Raw genomic sequence first — 23,112 nt, 5'->3', positions numbered from 1 at the left:
GAAATAAGGTAAAAGTAGAAAGGGCAAGACTTGAAAAGTGCTTGGTTATGTGTAGTAAGAGAGAGTGAGGAGACAGAGGTAATATGTAAATTACAAACCTGGAACACCAGAAGGGAAATGAATTCGGTTTTGGACATGTTGAATTTAAAACATCCCTACCACATCCAGTTTTTTCTCTGTCAAAATAAGGCAATTGATCTGGAACTCTTAAGGTCCCTTTCAGCTCTAACATTTTATGTTTCCAAGACAGTTCCTTATATTGCCTACCTGACAGGATTGTACTGAGCAAGATATACTAAAAGCTACTAAACTCTTCTGGTTTCATCTCACCCTTAAATTATTTTAGCTTGGAACCCTAGGAGCATAAATAAAGTCCAAACATTTGGCACAAATAACTACTCCTTTGGGATTTGCAATGTAACATCTAACAATTCATGAATGAAATGGACATGAATGAAATGACTAAACAACAAAAAGTGATGGAGCAATATTATGAGAATGTTAGAGTTTTGACCAAGTCCCCTCTCTCTAGACACCAATTTGTGTAAAATTGATGCCCTTGCTTTGTCTTTATAAAGCTGAAGTAAATGAGAATGTTTTACATTAGAATTTTCTAGAAAAACCATTAAATAATATTGCTCATGGCGTCCAATATTTACTAAATGCAGGTTCAATTTAGGGACTTGTTTACTTGTCTTAAGGTAGAAAGTTGGTGAGTAACTTTGTAAAGTCATATGCTGGGTCTTTAGGATATTGGAAAGGTCACTTTGGATGAGGTATCTTGTGGAGTGGATAAGGTGCTTTGGGAGGACTGGTGCCTCTGTGTAAGAGCTGCTCATCCACTTTGAGTGTCCATCTTCTTCACTCAGCTCTCACAAGTGGCTTCAAGAAGCTGTCTCATATACAACAGTAACAGATAGGTCTCAGACATGTTAGTGAGTTAGGGGGATGTCCACCCTAGGCACATAGACACTTCTTCAAATGGAATGGATGGATGAGAACAATTTGTTCCACACTCTTGCAGGAGGCTGAAGCAGGTATTATGAGCTGCTTTGAGCTTCACTGGACATTGCAGATGCTGAGAGCATCCACTACATGCCAGGCCATTGTTAGTTGTCTTACCACTGGATTTTGATGATTTAGGAGAATGAGTGATGTCGATAATATTGTCCAATTCATGCATAAATCAAGATATCATTTTTGATGTCATTTGGTCCTCTTTGAAAACAAAATACAAACAATAACAGTACCTATACTGTAATCCACAAAAGGGGATGGACGGTGTCCTATCTAAATTTTGTATTTTCCTAATACTAGCACTCTAGTAGATGCTTTATAAATGTTTATTGAAATGATTTCATTTGGTCAGTTAAAACTTGCCAAATGAGCTCCATTTAGGTACCTTGTAAGAGACAGGGGACCTTTTCCAAAGACTTAAACAGTTCATTTATGATAAGATCAACATATCCTAAAGCTAGAAGAGACCTCAGAAGTCATCATGTTCATCTTTCTTGTTTAACAAATGAGGAAATGAGGAATTAAAATACAAAGAATATCGCAGGGTTATGGAAGGATTGTGAAAGTATGACTATTAAATATTCTAGTAGAAATTTTGTTTTGGGAAATTTTCAATTATTTCTAGACCTTTTAGAATGGTAACATTTAGATTGGAATGGTTTATTTGAATTATTTGGGTTTTTCATTGTCTATTCTTTCCTCCATTTATTTGTTTTTCAGACTAAGTCAACACGTATTTATTAAACACATACTCTAGTCATACATAGTCATTGTACTATGGTATAGTAAGTACTATGTACTTTATGGTATTGTACTAAACACTGGGGAAACAAAGAAAGCCAAATGCCAGTCCCTGATGTCAAAGAGCTCATAGTCAACTAGGAGGAAACATGTAAACAAGCTATATGTGGGATAATTTGGAGCTAATCTTGAAAGGAAAGCACCAGCATTAAAGAGGATGGGAAAAGCTCTGTAGAAGGTGAGATTTTAGTGGAGATATGAAGGAAACCATGGAAACCAGAAAATGGAGATGAAGAGGAAGAAAATTCTAGCCAGTGAAAATGGAGTTGGAAAATGCAGTGTTACATTAGAAAACAGGAAAGGTTAGTGTTTTTAGATTGCATAGTATGTGGAGGGGAGAAAAGTGCATATCAATTGTAAAAATTGGAGGGACGATGTTAAAATGGCTTTTAGAAGACAGAAAATTTTATACTTGTTCCTGGAGTCATTGAAGTTTATTAAATAGGAGCCAAACTGAGGATTTTATATTTTATCCTTTGGTTGATGGGGAACTACTGGAGTTTATTCAAAATGGAGAAAGGGGGAGACTTGGGTCAGACCTGGATTTTAGGATGATCAATTTGACAGAGGATATATTTGAACTGTGAGAAAATTGAAGTCAAGAAAGCCAATCAGAAGACTATTTTAATAGTGCAAATATGAGGTTATAAGGACTTGGGCCAGGTGATGGCAATACAGAAGAGAGAAGGAGACTAATATGTAAGAGATGTTTTGAAGGTAGAATTTTCTGACTTTGGCAATAAATTAGACAATGGGTGTGTGAAAGAGAATGAGAATTGAAGATGACACATTGGTTGCAAGCAAAGGTGATTGGGAGAATTAATAGTGCCTTGGATTGTAATAGAAAAGTTAGGAAGGTGGGAAATATTTGAATTGTGAAATCTGTTTTGGGCATATTGAGTTTAGGATGTTTATAGGACATTCAGTTCAAGATGATTATGGAGGCAAATGGTGATTTCAAGAGTGGAGATCTGGAGAAATCTGTTTTGGAGCTGATTTAGATAAATTGATCTAAGAATTATCTACATAGAAATGATAACTGGATCCCTAGAAACTATTGAAATCTCTTTTCCTTTCCCTCTCTCTCCCTCTCTTCCCCCTCTTTCTATCCCTTCTCTCCTTCTTTTTCTACCCCCCCAAACCTATTGACTAGATGATGACCTTTTGAATTTTGAAGGGTCAGAAGATCTAGTATTCCTGTTGTCATTGATAGCAGTGTTGCTAAAGCAATGATGGCTGAGAAATAGAAAGAATAAACTAAACACATATAGGAAAGGAAATTTCTGGGACCATAATTTCATGGACTAGGAAGAAAAAAAAGGACTCCCAATATCTAAGACTTGAGAGTTATTCCTTACATACATACACACACACGATATATATATATATATATATATATATATATATATATATATATATATATATATATATATATATATATATATATATATATACATACTTAAAAATAGGCCTCAGTATCTTTTTAGTGTAAATTTAAATGAACTGCTATGTTTGCAACAGGAACCTGTCTTATTGATTTGTGAGATTTTTTTTTTTAATAACAACTGTTTTTTTCTATATCTGCTTAATATGTACTTCTTACAAAAGCTTATTAAGTAGCTGATGATAAATGGAAAAATCACTGATGGGGGCTCATGAGCAACACTGCAGTGACCCTAGGGAATATAACTTCAAACCTTAAAATAAGAAACAGTTTTTGACTTCTACAGGAATAGTAATAACCACTGCCTTTAGAGGATTAGAACTGCCAGTGTCAGTATCAGTTGGTAGAGTAAGCCCAGAGTAAAAACCCAGAGGTGGTGCTACAAGAGCAATAAGAATGCTAAAAACAGCATAATCATTATTGACAAACATCCTCTAGAACAAGCAAGGTTTATATCCTCAACTTCCTTTTTAAGTAAGAGGGTTAAAAAGAATATGAAAATCCTAGAAGAAAACTTACAGGTGTTCTAATCTGTGGTCTAAAATTATATTGTATTCAAATCCTCTTAGTTTTGCACTTCAGGACATCTGTCCTAAAGCTGGAATATGTTAGCAGATATATAGTTTCCTATTTTTGCCATTCAAAATATAGTTGTCTCTATTCCATCCCCATTCCCCATCCAGAGTGTTTTTAAAATAAACGAAGAAGAGAAAAAAAGAGTAAAATAAAATTAGAAAGGAAGAAAGCATATCAGTTCTATAATAACCATAGCTAATATGTATATAGCATCAATTAGGTGCCATGCTCTGTGCTAAATGCTTAACAATTAGTATCCCATTTGAGCTACACAACAATCCTGGAAAATAGGTGCTGTTGTTGCTCTCTCACCTCCCTCAATATTGCAGTTGAACAAGCTGAAACACACAGCTTCTATCGTATTTGAACTCAAATCTTCCTGACTCTAGGTCTGGCACCCTATGCATGTTGCCATCTATGTCCTCAGTAAATAATTGTACAGATATTTGTCAGTTTGGGGTGAAGGACTGTGGAGGGCACAGATCTGTAATTTCATTCATATTGGAGAATTCCAATAAGGAAACTTCTTTTACCAATGCAGATAAGCAATTGTTCTGAAATTTATTACTTTAGAGAGTTGGTAGGGGGAAATCTGAGATTAAGTGATGTTTCTAGAATCGTACAGTAGAATGTATCAGAGGGAAATGAACACAGGACTTCCTGATTCCTCATCATCTCTCTGTTCTCTAAGCCACATTGTCTCTCTACATATAACAATATATGCACATTTCTAAATATAGAAATTTATTACTATCCTTATGGAGACATATTTCTGAATATGTAGAACTATATACTTATTCCTCTACACAGAAATATTTATATATGTGTATATATTATATACGCGTGTGTGTATACACAAACATATGCTTCTCCTTTCATTATTTCCCTGGATTATCTCTTTCCTTTTTTCTTCCAACTCCCTTGAACATTTTCCTTGAGAAAGCTGATACCTGCTGAAAAGCAACACAGCATCTTTTTAAAAAAGATCAGAGAATAGAAAGGGAACACTTCCCAGAGGCAGCAACTGCCCAGGAGCTCTGAGAAAAAGCTCAGAATCAAATGGTGAAGATGCTTGATTTGTTAATGTGTGGGCTAGGAATGAGTAAGGGATGACAGAGGCTGCAGAGAGATCCTATTGGGAGCCGCTGTGTGTGTATCAGCATGTACCAGAGAAGGGGGAGGCAGGCTGAGGAAGGAACACATTGTCCATTACTAACTCTATAGCAGTTGGTGGGCGGACTTCCCTGTGGGTGAAGGGCAAGGCAAGAAGATGTAAAAGCAACATTTCCCAGGAAGAGTGGGAACAAGCGTGGAGGCGAGTGATATTTTGGGGGTAATTTCCAGCAGGTGGTTTCTGGGTGAAACCACAGAAAGACCAAGGAAGTACAAACATTAAGACTGACCCAGAGAGATGTGATCTTTCTTCCTGATTTTGTTTCCTGCACACTGATCACAGTTTCATGATCCTTGGAGTTGATCAGGTAGATCCTGGGGTCTCAGAAAAAAAAGTGGTCCAGAAATGATAAAACAACAAGAGGAATAATTCACATTCATTTTTCACTTTAAAGTTCATAAAATGCCTATATGGTGGATTATAATGCAATTTTTTTATTTATTTGGAAGGCAATCAGGATTAAGTGACTTGCTCAAAGTCACACAGCAGTGTCTGAGATGGCTTTGAACTCAGACTGGTTCCTGACCCCAGAGTCAGTTCTTTGTCCATTGCATCAACTAGCTGCCCAGCAAGTAGTAATTTAAACAACCTTTTACAAAGCATATTGATTTCTGGATTATTGAAAACTTGGAAGCAGACTTAGATAATGTTCAGAGTGATAGGTTAGAGCTAGAGGTGACCTCAAAGAATTAATTTTATAGATGGAGAAAAATAAGCTTGCTGAAAATCACTTGAATGCAGCTTTCCTGACTATTTTTTTCTATTCTATCACACTCATCTCTGTTGCCATGGCATATAGTTCTGTCCTTAGTCCTGTACTGTTAAACATTTTTTTTAATCAACAACTAAGATGAAGTTATAAAAGACAGGCTTGTCACATTTTTAGATTCTTCCCCTTTCTACTTATCTATACTTTTTAGTCTTATATCTGTGGTGCTGTTTAGGCAGCCATTTGACCTGTCAGTTTGGTCAATATTTACTGGTTTTTACCTGAAATAGCTTTTGTTCAGGCCCTTAAGTGAGCCTCCAATTCTTAGTTTCCATGTGTTAATAGTACCACCTTTTCTTTCTTAACTTCTCTAGGCTTTTCTTGACTCTCTTCTTCATACTGGGTATTCCTTCAGTTTCTCTCTGAACCTGTACTTTCATTTAAAAGACATTTTCTTCAGTTATTTACTCCTCTCCTCTATGAATTGTTTGCTTAGTTGGCCCAGACTCAGGAGTGAACTAGAAGCAGCTAGTACCAGCTAGAGAGAGCTGATTATTAAAATTTCAGTGTGGAAATGGGCAAAGAATAGACATCAGGGCTTGATTTATTTTTGGTGGTGTTGATTGCTTTGACATATGAAAATGATGGAGAAAATGTTAATAATGTAGATTATACTTAAAGGTTTATTGTACATACATCTTTTCCTTAGCACACCATTTATTGGACATTAGCCAGCACACACCCTCTTTTCCAGCCTGGAAGTCCCATTTTAGAAGATAGTTTCAATGTATGAGAGAATTAAAAGACAAATGTTCATTTTCCATTAGTTTGTATTTTCCCCTCCACTAAATTCTTTTCATAGTGGCATTAAATTCAGCAACATTTTTTTCATATTTCTGAAACCTAAATATTTTGAAGGGATATTGATTGATTTCTGCAGTATAGTATCATGGTAGAGACATATGTCATTTTGTCTCTAACTTGTCTTCCTAATACAATTAAATTATGACTACACATTTATGTTTTACAACTCAAGCAATTGGGAAGGCAGAAGATATATGTGAAACATCTGTGGAAACATATATCACTTGTGAAGTAAGATAACAAGCTAAAGTTAATATAGAACACTGTTCCAAATGTAGGACATCTCTTCTGCAGGGTGTTCCAAAAATCTTAGTGCAGTTTTAATCTATTATGGCTTAAAACCATGGAAAGACTTTTGAAACATCCAGTATAAGCTACTATAAAATGAGGCTTCTTTTAAGGAAAAAAGTATATAGATTTAGACTGAAAAATAATACTCTGAAGCTGCATTCAGTTTTTAAATAAGCCAGATTTGGGAAATAAATGGAGCCTATCTTTGGACTAATATATTATAATTAATTTCATACTTAAGCTCTGAGAGGACACATGAAGAAGAATAGGGCCAATAACTGAAAGCTTCCCAGAGGAGGTAGATTCTGGGCCATGTTTTGAAGAAGATGACAGAGCACTTTTTGCAGTGAAAAATAAAAAGGTAATGCAAGCAGCAGAAACAGGCCTTTCTCAAGTCTAACAAAAGCTTCTCATCTCTGACTTCAAGATAACAACTTTTATCTGTTAGTATTATCTGCTGTGTGCCAAAACCTACCTCTGAAGATCAAAGGGCTCCCCACAGATTATCCTAGTTGTGCAGGGCTATCTTCCAATTCTGGTGACTGGTATATGAAACTTCTCTTTCTCTTTTTATCTCTGTAATGTTGAGAAAAGGAACAATGATAGCCTTGAAAATTCAGTCCTCATATTTAGAGGTGTTAAAGCTCCAGATCTAATCTTGAATCAAACTATACCTCATCTTTTGGCTAAAAAGTTGACCTGGGAAGGATGGATTTGTGTCTTTATTTGGGATTCTCCACTTACTTCAAAATTTTGAAAAGATTATGATTTAATTGTAAGGGTAACCACCTCCATTGCTACAGACCCCATTTTCTTCATACCCTAGTAAATGACTCCATGAGTCCCTGTAATCAAAATTTCATCAGTGGCAATCCTTCCACACATACAAACATGTGAAATACAAGTATTTTATCTGTCAGATGTGGAGGGAGGGGAAAAGAGGGAGGTGTCCCCTCAGTTTGGAATATTGATATTAAGAAGCTTTAAAGCTCCATGGAAGAACTTGAATCAGCTAATCCCAATGGCAGAAAAGGCATGCCTGATGCTGGAAAAAGGTAGGAACCAAAGTTATATAATGAAAAGTACCATTTTTGAAATTCAAAAATATAGGAAAGGATGAGAATTCCACATACCTAATGAGGTTTCCATGAGTAATGGGGCCATTGTCATTGTGTGGTTCAAAAGGAGGAAGAACAATATCTCCAAACTCTCTTTCACTCTACCCTTCCTCAAGGGAGATGTTTATTTCTTTTGAGAGTATAAGCAGGAAATTGGGGCCAAGAAGATATTCTCCTCATAGAGAAGTGGTACAAGGCTAATTTTTTTTTCTATTTCCTTAAATATTGTTTGTCTAGGTAATTTGATTGAGTTCTTTCTAAATTTTGATCACTTTGTCATTTTGGGGGGAAGAACCCCAAGATCTATATCCAAGGCTTGACCCCTATCCCACCTAATGCCAGTTCTATATATGTACACATTGGGAATAGCAAAGAAGCCTATTTAAATACAAGTAAAATAGAAATCACAGAAGGTATACAGAGGAGAATAGATACCTGACAAAACAGAGTGAAATACTACTCTCATTGGAAATGAAGTAACTCAACCAAGAGAAAGTGTTCTAGATCTCACCCAAAGGGAAAATGCTCTAAAGTCTCTAGAACAGCAAGCTGGTAATAGGAATATGATGAAGATTACCCACTTCTCTATATCTTCTCAGAGTCTTATCTTTCAGCAATCTTACATGGAATTAGTCTCTTCAATTTTTTCTCTCCAAGCTTTAATTTGATGGGAAGACAACTCTAGCTTGGAATATCCCAAAGGAGGATTCCCAGTGGAAGAATTCCCAATGCAGAACTGGCTGAGAATCGAAGCTTTAGCCTCTCATAAACTCCATCCTGCTCCCTCACATAAGGCAGGGCCTTCATTCATGTCTGCCAATAAGGAGACAGTCCCCTACCAATAGGCTTTGGGGCAGAGGTTATAAGAATACAACTAACTTCCTAAAATATAGGGGTGATACCAAAGTGTATAAAAGCTAATTCAATCTTTGGGTGCAAAGAGTATTAGAAGGGAGTCCCATTGGAGTATCCATATATGTTTGCCTCATTGGTGCTAGAGGGAAATAATTAGGTACAGGGTTTGGGGGACATAATAAAAGTTCTAACCAAGTACTTTCATCATTGTCTTCCCTGTCTGTAATACTAACTCTGGAAAGGGGAGGGACATATTTGGCAGTGACAGTAACATGTCTTTTTTTGGGCTATTTTTTGTTTCCAAAAAAATAACTGGAGACTCACCATATTTTTCCATGTTTTCCCAAGACTAGTAAGAAATTTCTGATATTCAGTATGAACATGAAAGCAACAAATTAGTAGAAAAATTGGATGTTGAAATTTTGGAAATATGACAAACTTTTTAAGCTAACAGTTACTTAAGCACAAAGCTTTTGAGCTCTCTAGTGCAAATCAATATGGATTCACTTTTTACATCTACCATAGATAGTAGGGAAGTAAGAAGCTATTCATAACAGGCTCATGAAGGAGTAGTCACACAAAAGACATTTTCCACAATGATTCAGGGCCTGTAGCTTTCAGAACAAGGAAAGCGTTGGAGTGAACAGAGGGCATTAGGCAGGCATTTATCCCACAGAGGAAATGGTGGACAGATTGAGGCCCATATGAGTTTTTTTTTGGCAAAAGATAACCAAAGTTCTGGGTCTGTGAAGTAAAAATCTGGCAAAAGAATGAGCCTAATGAATCAGGGAAAGGTAAACTTCAGCTGCATGTGGATTGAACATGTCCAGCTGACAGTGAGAATTACTATTTACTTACAATGCAGTCAAAGTGACAGCTGAACAGGAAATTCAGATCTTATGACTACCTTTTATTCTGGGCTAAATGAAGGTTTAATTTAACAATATTCAATGGTTAGCAAAATAAATTGAGGTTTCATTTCATTAACATTGAAAATTCTGACTTTCTAACCTTGTATTTTGTGCTCTATTTTTCTTATGCACCTATTCAAACAAATCTAGTTATATGTTTGATTGTGAATTTCTAAATGCTAAATCCCTTTTTAATAGGTAAGCTGAGCCTTATAACCAACAAGGATACTGAGGCCAAAATACGTCAAGTACATCTATGGAACTAGATTCTTACTGTAGGCTCCAGTGAGCTTGAGCCCCATTGAATAAGAAAATGAATTTGTGCTAATATTTACAAAGTCATTTACCGTTTCATAATGAACAATGACAACTTTTATGACCTGCATCCCAAAGCACACATTCTGTTTGGTTAGTCATTGGTTTAGGATTTTGTAGAGAATTTTCATGGTCTTCTGATTCTCTGGTTGCTAAATAGTTTAGCATGACACTGGAGGAAACAAATAGCTAAACATATCCAGGAAAAAGATGGATGTGTCCTTTGAAAGAAGATTTTCGTCTACCGCCATACCACCCTGAACGCGCCTGATCTCTTCTGAAAGAAGATTTTCTTAAAGCTTCATGAAAAAAAAATGGAGGAACTATAGGTTTGTCACTCAGGGAAAATACCTATTAATACCATTAGTTACTTAATGTTTCCCAATATTGTGTTAATTCCATCTGTTCTTCCAAACACAGTTTAATACCTTATAGATATTAACATCATAATAAAATGAATAATGTTAGTCATATAGATTTTATTTTTCAACAAAATCTGTGATTTTATTGATATAGGAAAATCCCAGTGAGAAGGTGCCTTCCCCCAATAAAGATTCAAGATATTTATATATATGTCTGTGGCACAGAAGGGTTCGTTATTTGCCCAGAATCACACAGCCAACATGCATCAGAGATGGGATTTGAACTCATGTCTTCCTGACTCTAAATTGGTTCATTAGTTATTGAACTATGCTGCTTCTCATGTTTATATAGCACAGTCTTTGCAATCCTGGAAGGTAAGTGGTATAATTTTTTTTGACATTTTCCAGGTGAGCAAACTGAGGCTCAGACTTAATCAGATTCACACAGCTAACAAATGTCAGAATTAATATTTGAACCCAGGTATCTCTTGTTTCCAATTTAGTGCTTCTTCCATTAGATAATTGGGCATATACTCATATAATTGTAAAAGAAATTGAGGAGACTGGCACACCTCGAAGGGAACTGGACATACATTCTAGGGGGATGTGTGCTGAAAGACAGGCATCTTATTGAGTTGATCCTTAATGGTCCCTATAATTGGGGGGAGTTGAGGTTTAATTCAATCATCAACAAAGATGATTGTGGGCTGTCAGGAGGAGCTGCCCACTCTGGGGTCTATAAAAAGAATAGAGTTAAAAAAAAAAAACCACCCAGCTTCTTCTTTTGGCACTTACTCTTCCTTGGACTTTTAAAAAAGGGAAGGAGGAGTTTCATTTACAAATGATAATGGTAGCTATAGGCATAATATAGCATTGGGAATATGTTGTATTTGACTAAGTGAGCCTGAATTTGTCTACTATTTTTTTTTTTTTGTTGCTTTCTATCTACTCTAGGCACAGGGACCAGTGATGCACTTTCCCAGATTTGCTAGTCTCTTTGTTGATTGAGAGGCTCAGAGTTCTGGAATCTGGTGCCATTGGCCTGTGGAAAGACATTTCCACCATAGCATTAATTTTAAAAATTAAAAATATAACAATAGCTTTTTATTACATGCAAAGATAATTTTCAATATTCATCCTTGGAAAACCTTGTGATGTGTTTCAGATTTTTTTACCTCCCTCCCTTCCCCTTTCCCAAACAAGCAGCAATCCAATATGGGTTAAACATATGTAATTCTTATAAACATATTTCCATATTTATCATGCTGCACAAGAAAAATCAGACCAAAAAGGAAACAGAAATGAGAAAGAAAAAAACAAGCAAACAACAAAAATAATAAAAATACTATAGTGTGATCCACTTTCAGTCCCACAGTTCTCTTTCTGGATGCAAATGACCTCATTACAAGTCTATTAGAACTGCCCTGAATCACTTCATTGTTGAAAAGAGTCAAGTCCATCACAGTTGATCATCACATAATCATCTTGTTGCCCTGTACAATATTTTCTTTGTTCTACTCACTTCATTTAGCATCAATTCATATAAGTCTCTCCAGGCCTTTCTGAAATCAGCCTGTTACAGCATTAATTCTCAAAAAAAGAGCCCTATTCTTAAAAGGATGTTGTCACTGTAAATACTAAAGAAAGCTCAAGCCACGTCCTGGCTAGCCAGGACCTTATGAGGTGCTCTGACAGTACAGATCACCAGCACAGAATCCAAAACATCCTATAAATCTGCTCTATAATCCCTTGAAGTTGCATTTCCCTCTAGGAGAGCACAATGAGTTTAATAGATTACTGTTTTGTTTCTGTATTTATTCATGCCTAGAAAATCCTGTGTGTCTTAGGTATTTTTATTGTAGAGGAAATAAATCATCAGACTATATCTGATATTCATGGTCCACACTTATGTAAAATGGAACTAAATATGTGCCAGGAATGATGGTAGGCACTGGGGATACAAAGAAAGGGAGAAGACAATGCTTGCTCTCAAGGAGCTCAGTCTAATTGGGGAAGCACTATGAAAACAACTACGCACAAACTTAAGATAAATTAGAAATAATCAGCATAGGGAAAGCACTACAATTAAAAGGGATGAGGAAAACTCTTGAAGGAGGTATTTTTATCTTGAATTTGAAAGAAACCCAGGGAGGCTATGGGAGTACAGATGAGGAGAGAGAACATTCTAAACATGAGGGACACAGTGAAAATGCTCATTTGAGGAAAAGCAAAGAGGCCAGTAATCAAAAGATTTCCATTCCACTAATATATTTTTTTAGCTATTTACTACTTTTTAGATGATATATGGGATGTTCATGGAGGACTAGAACTTCTGGTGTGAGGGATTGTTGAACCTTTTCAGAGTTGTTCATCCACGTTTGGTGTCCACTTGTCATCCAGCTCTCTCACCTGTGGCTCCAAGAAGCCACCATATACAACAGTCACATCCAGGTAAAACTGTCTCTGCATATTGGCTTTATCTGGTTTACCAGGTTGAGGGTGACCAACAGACCTCAAACCCATCAATGTCTCCCGAAGCATGTGAAAACTTCCTCCAGCAGAATGGGCAGTTGAAAACAATTTATTGTCTCTGAAGGCTGCTGAAGCAAGTACTATGGAGCACTTAGAGCTTGGTCAGACATTGAAAATATCAAGGTCATTCATCATATCTGGATCTTTGCTAGTCATCTTGACTTTTGTTTTGTTAGTGGACTTCAAAGACTTTGGAAGAGAGTAAGGCTCGCTTAAATCCAATTGATGCATAAGTCAAGACATTATCTTGTCATGTCATTGGTTCTTTTCAAAAATGAAGGTCAAACATTTTTTGGTCATAGTTCTAAATGAGGAAATACATGCTTTCACCAACTATGCTTTAATGCACCTATGCTCCCACATTTTCTCCATCAATTGTCACTTTGCTTTTGTTATTGTAGTTGTTGCATTTGATAGATAAGAAGTATAATCTGAGAATTGTTTTAATTTGTATTTAAATTATTAGTGATATATGAAATATTTTTTTCATATGATTGTTGGTGTTTGCCTTTTTTTTAAGAACTGCCCATATATGCAGTTATCTATTGAGGAATGACATATTTGAAATCAATAACCTACATATATATCTTAGATATTTTATTGTCAGAGAAATATGTTGTAAAGTTTTGGGTTTTTTCCATTTAACTAATACATTTCCCTTCTAAATTTAGATTTGTTGATTTTTATTTGTGTAAGAGCTTTTCAATTTTATAGAATCAAAATTGCCCAATCTATCTGCTATGCTTGTCTCCATACATTTGGTCAAGTACTCTTCTCCTATCCATAGTTGTAAAAGGTATTTCCTTCTGTGTTTCTTTAATTTGTTTAGAATGTGATCATTTATATTTGTCATCTATCTATTTAGGGACTATGATGTGAGATACAAATTTAATTTCTGCCAGATTGTGCAGCAGTTTGTCAGATAGTATGTCCTCCCCAATAGTTGGGGTCCTTAGAAATATTGAACGTCATGCAAACAAAATTAGTTTTACTCCAATGGAATATTTGTGTTCCCTAACAAAACTATGCCATGCAAAATCATGTTGCAGAAATCACAAATTTTATAGAGAAAATTGGGTAAGGACTCCAACACTTAAAATTTTATCACATGAAAAGATATATCTCACAATATATACAAAAAATAAGAATCTAATTAAATGCTACATAGTACTGTTTTATGCAGGTTAAATGGTTAAAATATGTAAATAGGACAATAAATAGTGACCTGGTCTGTGGCCTCAGCCTACTGCTCATACTGTACCTGGGCCTACATGAGCAAGGTGGGCAGGCTGCATTTTGGCCCTGTGAGGAAATCTCGACAAAACAAGTGAGTGTAGATATGTCACAGATTGGACTTTTTTCACTCACAGCTTCAAGTACACAAGGAGAAATGTACAATAAATTGGCAAAGATTGCTTGTGAAAGTGGGCAATGGAAGGCTTGCAACTTCAAAGTTATTGTGACATGAAATAGTTTTCTCTTTCTTATGGAGGAAGTCTTGTAAAAATAACAGAAGTAAGCTCAAAAATTAAGCTATACTCAAATGTTCCCCAATATACCAGTAGAGTTATAACAAATTTGAGTTTTTGAAATACAAATCGTGGTAGACTGTATGTTCATTTGCTTCTAGAGCATGTGTTCTTAATTTGTTCTCCTGAACTAATTTTCAGGTTTGTTTGTTTGTTTGTTTTTTAGCAGTACCAGATAATTTTGATTACTGCTTTGTAGCCCAGTTTGAAATCTAGTACTACTAAGGCCTCAAAGGCCACCTCCCCAACCCTTCCCACCTTTTCCATTTTCCCCCATTATTTCTCTGTGCTCTGTGTCATCTAGCATCATTTCCCCATTATTTCCCTAGGTGAATTTTATCATTATTCTTCCACATCTATAAAATAAACTTTAGGTATTTTGAATGGAATGAGACTAAGTAAACTTATTTAAGTGGCATTGTCATTTTTTATTACACTGGCATGGCCCAATTAGTGTAATTGTGGATAATTAGTATTCTTTTAATTATTTGGGCATGTATTTCTATAAAGGATATTTTATAATTATAGTATTGTAATTCCTATATGTGTCTTAGTAGGTGGACATCCAAATATTCTATTTTGACTCTATGTTCTCTCTTTTTTCCTGCTGGGTTTTATTGGTCATATACAGAAAGGTTGATGAATTTGTGTGGATTTATTTTATATTCAAATACTTTATTACAATAAGTACAGTTATTGCTTCATTTTTTTTAGTTTTTTTTTTTTTTTAGTTGAATCTCTAGAGTTCTTTGAATCTCTAAGGTTCTTTAAATAGACAATTGTTTCATCTAAAATTTAGTTTCCTCTTTTGCTTATTTCTTTGATTTGTCTTTCTTGTCTTATTGCTATAGCTAGCATTTCTAGGAGCATCAAATACTAGTAGTGAGAATAAACATGCAAAGTAGTAGGCCACATTCCTAGATTTCTATCAAGTAATTCTGGTGATAATAGATACTCTTTATTTATTGCAAAGGATTTTAGCATTTCTTCATTACATATACTTTTAGCTCTTGGTTTTAGATACTATGTATCAAATTAAGAAAATATCTACTTTTTTATGCTTTGTGCTTTTTAAAAAACAGAGGGGAGGAAGATTTTAAGAAGATGGTGGAATAGGTCAGAAAATTTCAAGTTCTCCAGATTTCCCCCACAAAAGGAATAAAATTTTGCCTCAGGATGAAGATAGACTAGTAAAAAACAAATAAAACATGGGGCAGAACATCAGTCCTCCTGAGGCTATTAGAGAAATCTTGAATAAGGACCTCAGGACAAAGTTTTGGCCCTGTAAAGTAAAAATATTTATAGTCTAGTGCCAGTGAAACAATGTGGGGAGCTCTGGGGTTCAAAAATAGCCAGGGACCCAACCACAGGAACTTTAACCTCCTGGAACATGGAAATTTGAGGGTCTGAGTCCAAGAAGATTGAGGGAACTCCTGCTGATAAGAAACACCAGGCCCAATTGTGCTGCGAGGATACCACCCTAGACCAGAAGGAAGCAGCACACCTGGCCAGAGGGGAAAACTGAGAAGTAAGAGGTACCACCTCCACCTCAGGACCAGATGTGATTACACTAATAAATTCTTCTTTTAAAAAATGACCAGGCAGGGGGCAGCTAGGTGGCGCAGTGGATAGAGCACCAGCCCTGAATTTAGGAGGACCCCAGTTCAAATTTGGTCTCAGACACTTAACACTTCCTAGCTGTGTGACCCTGGGCAAGTCACTTAACCCTAGCCTCAGAAAAAGAAAAAATAAATGAGCAGGCAAGAGAGAAAGAACCCAAACACAAAAAGTTACTATGGCAGTAAGGAAGACCAGGGGTTCATCTCAGAGAGGATACTGATGTAAAAAATGTAAAAAAAAAAAAAAAAAAAAAAAAAAAAAAAGCCCCTCTATACCAAAGAGTATAGTATTGAATGCTTACCTTCCCAAAAAAGGGTTGTAGAAGAACTCAATAAAGACTTTAAAAATCAAATGAGAGGGGCAGCTAGGTGGTGCAGTAAGTAGATAGAACATCAGCCCTGAAGTCAGAAGGACCTGAGTTCAAATCTGCTCTCAGATACTTAACACTTCCCAGCTATGTGACCCTGGGCAAGTCACTTAACCCCATTTGCCTTAGCAAAAGAAAAAAAAAAGAAAAAAGAAAAAATCAAAAGGGAGCAATTGAGGAAAAATGAACAGGAAGACCAATCCAAGAAAAACAAGATGATAATAAAAAAAAATTGACCAATTAGAAAAGGTGATCCAAAGTCTTGAAGAAAGTGACTTTTTGAAAGTTAGAATTTGGCAAGTATCAGCCTATGAAGTTATAAGAGAACAAGAAATAATAAACCAAAAATATAAAGAATGAAAAAATAGGAGAATGTGAAACATCTTAAAAGAAAAATAACATCTAGAGAACAGATCAAGAAGAAAAACAAAATTAACTGGACTACTTGAAAAGTATGACCAAAAAAAGAACCTTGACATAATACTAAAAATAATTAAAAGATATTGTCCTGAAGTGATAGTGGAAAGTAGAAATAGAAAAAAAATCATTGATCACCACCTCAAAGAGAATCCTACAAGGAAAACATATTTGAATGTCACTGCTAAATTTTGAAATTCCCAGATTAAAGAGAAAACTTTACAAACAACATAAAAAAATTCAAATATGCTGTAGCTACAATTAGAACTGCAAAAGATTTATCAGCAGCTACAACACAGGTTCTGCAATACTATATATCAATAATGAAAAGAAGCAGGATTGCAGGTGAAAATATTATATCCAGCAAAATTAAGTATAATATTGAATGAAAAAATGGACATTCAATGAACTGTCACATTTTTTTAATAGAAAATTTAACTTATAAGAGCCAACATCAAAGACTTATTTCAAAGGTACTCAATAAGAACAAACTGTTTTATATGTGGAAATGGAAGATTAACAATAGTAATTGAGTAGTCCAAGAGAGAGATTGAGGTAGAGCTGAGTATGATTGTGACTCTTAAAAAAGCAACCTGTCTCAGAAAAGGCAAAAATAATTAAATTGTATGAATTAGGTGCAAGAGCAAGAACAGACATAGAAGAGTTAAATGGGGAGGAGGGTTGGTAGTTCTGAAAACCTATTCACATCAGGAATGGATTAAAAAGGGAACTATACACATGTCTGTCTATCTATTATCCATCTCTCTACCTAGTTATACCAAGCAGCATATAACAACCACCAAAATCTATAGAGAATTAAGTAGGGGAGAGAACAGGATAAAGTGTCACACAGAAGGGTGTGTAGACACCTGTCAGATTGGCTAAGATAACAGGAAAAGATAATGATGAATGTTGGAGGGGATGTAGGAAAACTGGAACACTGACGCATTGTTGGTGGAGTTGTGAATGGATCTAACCATTCTGGAGAGCAATTTTGAACTATGCCCAAAAAGTTATCAAACTATGCATACCCTTTAACCCAGCAGTGTTGGGCTTATATGCTAAAGAGACTTAAAGAAGGGAAAGAGACCTGTATGTGCCAAAATGTTTATGGCAGCCCTTTTTGCAATGGCTAGAAACTGGAAATTGAAGGGGATGCCCATCAATTGGAGAATGGCTGAATAAACTATGATATATGAATATTATGGAATATTATTGTTCTATCAGAAATTACCAGAGAGGCTTGGAGATACTTACATGAACTGATGCTGAGTGAAATGAGCAGAACCAGGAGATCATTATACACTTCAACAACAATACTACATTTTGATCATTTTTGATGGACGTGGCTTTCTTCAACAATGAGAGGATCCAAATCAGTTCCAATTGATCAGTAATGAACAGAACCAGATACACCCAAAGAAAGAACATTAGGAAATAAGTATGGACTACAACATAACATTTTCCACTCTTTCTGTTATTATTTGCATTTTTGTTTTTTCTTCTCAGGTTATTTTTACCTTCTTTCTAATTCTGATCTTTCTTGTGCGACAAGATAACTGTATAAATACACACACACATATTGTATTTAACCTATCCTTTAACATATTAACATGTATGGGACTATTGCCATCTAGGGGAGGGTGGAGGGAAGGAGGAGAAAAGTAGAAACAGAAGTTTTTGCAAGGACCAATGTTGAAAAATTATCCATGCATATGTTTTGTATATAAAAAAACTATAATAAAAAAAGAATCAGAAAAAAAGGATGTGTAGATTAACAAGAGTTGGATAAAGTATGAAGGGTAATGGGAAAGAGGTAATGAGGGAGGGAAAAGGTGACATCTAGGATAAGGTGAGGTACAGCAGGTTGTTTAGATTAAGAGAATTAAAATGAGATGTGTAGATTAATGGGAATGGGATAAAGAGGGATGGTAAGAATGGGGGGGACATATATACAAACACAATAACAATGATCAGGAGTAGAGTTATTAGAAATAATTAGAAATTAGAGGTAGTAATCATTGATTAAGTCAAACTTTAAAAAGTTTCTACATTATATGTCAGCCATATCAATATTGTTTTACATATATGTATATATATGTATATATGGGTATATAGTTATGTGTCTAGCTATGTAGGTGTATGTATGTGTATGCATGTGGATGTATATATGTATATATTAATATATCCATGTTTAACTATACTCTTCTTGAGAGAGGTGGAGAGGAAGAAAGGGAAAAAAAAGAATAAAGTAAAAAGTGTGCAGCAGAGAACAAAAAACCTACAAGGAAGCAAAGAAAAGATGGATAGTTATGAATGTAGTGTTTTCTATTATTGTATATGCTTTCTTGAAGTGAAATTTATTGTTACATATTTTGAATCGTCCCTCATTTCTGTTGGGCACATGACAATATTTTTGTTTTTGTTTTCTTTTTCTATCACATCTCTCCCATTTTGGTCAATTATTGTTATTATTTCATTTTCTTTAATGAAATAATTTATTGTTTCCATAGTTTATTTTTTGGCCCAATAATTCCTTAATGTTGATTTATTTAGTCTCCCTTTAAGTTTGAGTTCTTTCTTCAAAAGACTTCCACAAAGTATACATTTAAACTTTTGCTTTTGTGTATTTGTCTGAGGTTTTTATGCTCCAGTAATAATCAATTTTTGTAAAATTGCCAATAAGTTGAAAAATGTTTTTATTACTATTTCCATTCAGTAATTACCCAGAGATATATCATTGATAACTTTTCTTATGCTCCATTCAGAGCCTAATCTTTTTTCTTAGTGATATTTTTAGATTTATTTATTTTAAGTTATCTAATTTTAGGTTTATCAGAGAAAAGTATGTTGAATCCCAAATATTAAAGTTTTGTTGTCTATTTCTTCCCACAATTTGATTAATTTTTACTTGACATTCTTAGATTCTGTATCATTCAATGCCTACACAAAAACACATACATGTATGTATGCAGTATGTTTCAAAAATCTTAGTACAGTTTAAAGCTTTACTGGATAAATGGGTGATGAAATTAAAGAACTGAAGATAGAATGTATTGTCATGAAATTTGTGGGAGATTGTTGAGCTCTTCTGTGAAAGTAGGAAACAGACAACTATAGCTTGAAGGGATAGTAGAGTTGAAGGAAGATATTTTTAGGAATGGTGAAATGTGAGCATATTAGATAAAAAGTTAGAAAAATAAAAAAGTGAAAATACAAATGAGAGGGAGATTAATTGAGGGAGCAATGTCCTTGGAGAGAACAAAGGGACCTGCGATTGAGAGCACAGAGAGATAGTTCTTTTTCTAAGATAGGAGAGGAGGAATGAATGAGAGTAAGAAAAGAAATATTGAGATAGCAACATGATTGTAGTCAGAGCCTATAATTAAGAATTTTTCTCTCTGAAGACAAGCAACATGAAATATATCTTCTACTGGATGAAGAGAACAAAGGGGCACTACTAATGGGGGGTGGTGTGAGACAGACTTGGAGGGAGAAATGGGATGGAGGGGAATTCAATTTAGCTTGTCTGTAACTTTTATTAAAAAATAAGTATTCTTGCTAACTAATTGCTAAACTCTGTTGTTTCTGTACTGCTGAAGGTATTAAAAGTACTCTCAGTGCCCCTTAAATTTGGCATCCTCTAAATTCAGTGTTCTGGGAATAAAGTCCTACTCATCTCACTCTAGTTATGACTCTGGGAATGACGATAAGTACAGGGAGGGGAAGATAAGGAACCTTTTACTAGACAGCCTATATTTGCTCAGTAAAGTATGTGAGGGCATCTGCTGAGAGTTAGGGAGGCCTTCTCTTAGAGAGAAGTAACTACTTATTTCCCTGACAGGAAGATTAAAGAAATAGCTGCAAAGCAAAACCTTTTTTTTTTTTTCTCCCACCACCAACTGTTATGGGAATGAAAGTCAGTTCTTTACTTTCTGATGCAACTGTTATCAATCCATTCTTCTGAAACCTGCTGACAGACCAAATTCCTGGATTTGGCCCAGTATAGATCTATAACTAAAGAGTGTCAAGATGTTACGGCAAGTGTAAAACACCATGGCCACTTAAAGGGGAACAGAATGTGGGCAACAAATTACCTGCGTGCTTCAGAGACAGCATTGGAACCTCTAGGTATTATAGAGCACTCACCTAAAAACTAAGCAGAACTAGATAGATGGGCTGACATTCATCCATTCTAAATGGGGGTGAACATAAGGCCAATTCAGTGATTTTTTTCTGAGCCCTAGTTTGGCTCTATTGTCTCTATATCTTTTTTTCATTGAATATGAAAATAATTTAATTGACTATTTCAAGTATCACTATTTAGAGTAGTGAGGATTTATATTTCTCCTTCAGAGGAATGATTACTAACATTTCTTTCCTTCCCACAAACCTTTGAAGCTATAAAGGCAGAACATGGAGAATATTTTCAGTGGAATTTTTTTTCTTTTAACAGTGGGGACAAAGTATTTACTCCTATTAGTTTCATTGCTTATTTGAACATGTGTAACTTTAGATAAATCACTGTATCTCATTGGTTCTCAATTTGTTTTCTCATCAGTAAAATCAAGGAAATAGGCTGAATTATCTCTAAGTTTTCTTTTAGCTCTAAATCTGAGATCCTACAATTTTAAATCCTTTCCTTTACTACTTACTGATATGTCTGATCATGGATGGGCAGATTGATCAGCCACAGTGGGAAGTCACCCACACTTAGTTGCTTCATCTGTAAAATGGAGATAATAACATCTGACTGATCTGCCTTTGGTGGTGTGTCAGATCTTTTGAAATGTCTCATGAAGTAATGATTTCTATTTTAAATAGCAAATACTTGAAGAGACTCATGACAATTTTCTGAGGGCTTCTAATATCCATATATATTTTATTTTCAAGAATCTTTTGAGAATTAAATTTTCAGAAAAGAATATATTTTAACCTCTTAATTCTAGTGACTTTTCTCTTTAAATAATTTCCTATTTATCTTGTATTTAAGTTGTTTGTACATATTGTTTGTTATTGTCTGCCCTGTTAGATTGTAAACTTCTTGAGTGCAGGGATTTTCTTTTGCCTCTTTTTATATTCTCAGTCCTTAGCACAGTGCCTGACATATAGTAAGCATTCAATAATGCTTATTGACTGACTGACTAATGAAGACAAGTCACTTAGGCAAGTGCATGTGTAGAAATTGTGACCATTTAGTGAATAAATTCTAGGCATTTGCCTGAAACAGATTGAAATGAAATAATTTGATAAAGTCTAGTCTAGTAAATAAATAAAAATTCTAATAAACATATACATAAATAATAAATATGTAATATTTATTTGGAATTTGGAGCAGCTAGGTCTGGAGTCAGGAAGATTCATCTTCCTGAATTCAAATCTGGCCTTAGACACTAACTGTATGACCTTGGTCAAGTTACTTAACCCTGTTTCCTCATTTGAACAATGAGCAGGAGGAGGAAATGATAAATCACTCCATCTTTGCCAAGAAAATCCCAAATGGGATCACAAAAAGACAGGCAAGACTGAAAAGTGATTAAACAACAAATCTGAATTCAGTTTTTCCTGACTTCCAAGTCCACCACTTTATTCACTCCTCATACACTAATATTGTTGGCAATAAGGTTTCCATTCAAATTAGGCATTGTATAGAGTTTTGGAATTGGAAAGAGCACAGTTCAAGCCTTCAACGTATAAGCTATGTTACCCTAGACAAGTCACTTAACCTGTCTGCCTCAATTTTCTCATCTGTAAAATGAAGATAATGGCATCTGTCAGGTTTGTTATGAGGATAAAAAGAGATAATTGTAAAGCACTCAGCAAATCTCAAGGTGTTATATAAATGCTAAGGATTATTGAAAATATCTTTTCAAAGTTAACTCAAGTATATTTATGACTTCACAAACATGATATTCAGAGGAACATAGCCAGTAGAATTCTAATCCATAAAATACATGCCAGACTTGGTGATTCTCTTATTCACTTTGATAAGGAAGATGAAATTCTATTTCAATGTGTTTGGATTTCTATTCTCTTTGCATACCCTCCATGTTCCTTTGCACAAATCTGTGAATGCTGTTTTCTGCTCAACATTCAAATCCTTTTCAGAGCATTTTTTTTTTTGGCCAAGCTGAGAGATATTATGATACCAGGGAGGAGATGTTTATGCTGACATTTTCAAAATCAATTTGTGCAAAATGCATTTAGGGA

The 23,112-nt window shown here is 35.0% G+C and overlaps 1 long non-coding RNA gene across 1 annotated transcript in view; it reads left to right on the top strand.

The window, feature by feature from the left end:
* Positions 1-1,358: 1,358 nt before the first annotated feature.
* The window catches only part of LOC141562748 (uncharacterized), a 37,154-nt gene continuing 15,400 nt past the window's right edge, over positions 1,359-23,112 (top strand). Inside the window, exon 1 of the long non-coding RNA XR_012488237.1 lies at positions 1,359-2,120. This is a non-coding gene — a long non-coding RNA (uncharacterized LOC141562748). The remainder of the gene's footprint in view (positions 2,121-23,112) is intronic.

Source organism: Sminthopsis crassicaudata, chromosome 3 (genome assembly GCF_048593235.1).
Source record: "Sminthopsis crassicaudata isolate SCR6 chromosome 3, ASM4859323v1, whole genome shotgun sequence".
NCBI lineage: Eukaryota > Metazoa > Chordata > Mammalia > Dasyuromorphia > Dasyuridae > Sminthopsis > Sminthopsis crassicaudata.
This window is presented reverse-complemented; position numbering and strand designations above follow the sequence as displayed.